Source organism: Herpailurus yagouaroundi, unplaced genomic scaffold (assembly GCF_014898765.1).
Source record: "Herpailurus yagouaroundi ecotype Mexico unplaced genomic scaffold, PumYag 77, whole genome shotgun sequence".
In the NCBI taxonomy this organism is placed as follows: Eukaryota; Metazoa; Chordata; class Mammalia; order Carnivora; family Felidae; genus Herpailurus; species Herpailurus yagouaroundi.
The window spans coordinates 76,425,687-76,427,461 of record NW_024412388.1 but is presented as its reverse complement, the minus strand read 5'-3'; the positions used below and the strand labels follow the sequence as shown (position 1 = coordinate 76,427,461).

Sequence of the window (1,775 nt, the reverse complement as noted above, 5' to 3'; positions counted from 1 at the left end):
AAAAAAATTTTTTTTTGATTGGTGTTGGTGGCATAAAACCAATCTTGGCTGAATATACCTAGTCACTAAGGCTATCACCAAGCAAAGTCTCTTACGTAGGAAGTTGCAGGTGTTCAGGCTAAGTCTTTGGAATATTTGCATTTTGGCCCAGTTCAAAAATTCAGGGTTTTATCAGATGAAAACATGCATATGGCCCATCTCCTTAATGACATTCTGGCTTAATTTAAAAACCCCTTGACATAACTGACCCCATTTCATTTCATCGTTCAGATGATTCATGTGATCTTCTGTGAATATCCAAACTTACACACACACACACACACACACACACACATGCTTTCAAATACTCAATTAGCACATATATTCAATAGGAGTATATTGTTTTAACTGAGATACTCCAAAGTCATAGCATTTATAAAGACTTGGGGCAGGAGTTTTAATTTAGAAGTTAGAAGTGTTCCCCCAGGACACTCTCTTGCAGGCTCACCATAGCTATTGACGCTATTAGCAATTGCCTTACCAAAGGTCCAGGGAAATGTCAATTAAGGAGTGAGAAGTGGGTTAGAAGAGAGTTCAGAGAAAGGAAGGGGAAACTGATGACCTATCCGGTGTCAGATATGACTCTAAGAATTTTCAGGGTACTGTTTTATTTAATTTTCCCAACCACCTGGGGAGATGATTATTATTCTTTCCCATTTTGCAGATGAGAAAACTGAGATGTAGAAAGGTCAAGTAACTTGTCCAAAGTAAAACAGCTAGAAAGTTTTGGAGGCAAGATTCAAACTTAAGTCTGGCTGATTTCAAAGTCCCAAGCCCAATGACTTCCACCCTACTGGAAAGACAAAGGCGAGCAGGTACCCAGGAGGGTGGAGAGTGGCTGAACTGCCAGTTGTTTTAAATGCTCTAGGAAGGGGTGGGAGGTGAAATCTGAAACAAACAAATAAACAAACAAAACCCCACAAAAAATGAACAATTACAACCTCAAAACCAAACCCACTAGCAGAAACCACAGACGACAACCCTTCTCTGTCTCAGCACCTCTTCAGACATGTGGGCTCTTTACCAGGCCACATTTTAAATGTTCACAGGGGTCAGGTCTAAGACAAACACACAGAAATGGTGACATTTTGTTGGAAAGCAGACCTTCTACTTTTATGCCTTAGTCCATCCCCAGAATCCTCACTTTTGTGGCTAAGTGGAAGTCAGTTGTAATCACTTGAGCATACAACTAAGATTTCTGTAAATCAAAATTCTTGAGAAAACAAAACAAAACAAAACAAAACAAAACTAGATATGTTCTTCGGTTCTGGTAGTGTTATTGTCACAATCAGTTTGGGCTGCTAACAGAATACCATAGACTGAGTGGCTTAAACAATACACATTTCTCACAGTTCAAGAGGCTGGCAGCCCAAATCAAGGTATCACCAATTTGGTTCTTGGTGAGGGCTCTCTTGCTGGCTTATAGACAGCTGACTTCTTGCCATCACAAGACATGCAGAGAGAGCACTCTGGACTCTTCCTCTCATTCTGTTTCAAGTTTTTATTTAAGTAATCTCTACATCCAACGTAGGACTTGAACTCACAACCCCGACATCAAGGGTCACAGACTCCTCCAACTGAGTCAGTCAGGCGCCCCTCTTCCTCTTCCTATTAGGACACTGATCACATCATGGGGGCTCCACCCTCATGACCTCACCTAATGACCTTGCAGGTCCCCACCTCCTAATACCATCACAATGGAGGTTAGAGTTTCCACATTTGCACTGGGGGGGGGG

At 41.6% G+C, this 1,775-nt stretch overlaps 1 long non-coding RNA gene across 1 annotated transcript in view; it reads left to right on the top strand.

Moving 5' to 3' along the window:
* Positions 1-454: 454 nt before the first annotated feature.
* The window catches only part of LOC121027442 (uncharacterized), a 9,649-nt gene continuing 8,328 nt past the window's right edge, over positions 455-1,775 (top strand). The window contains exon 1 of the long non-coding RNA XR_005788741.1: positions 455-854. This is a non-coding gene — a long non-coding RNA (uncharacterized LOC121027442). The remainder of the gene's footprint in view (positions 855-1,775) is intronic.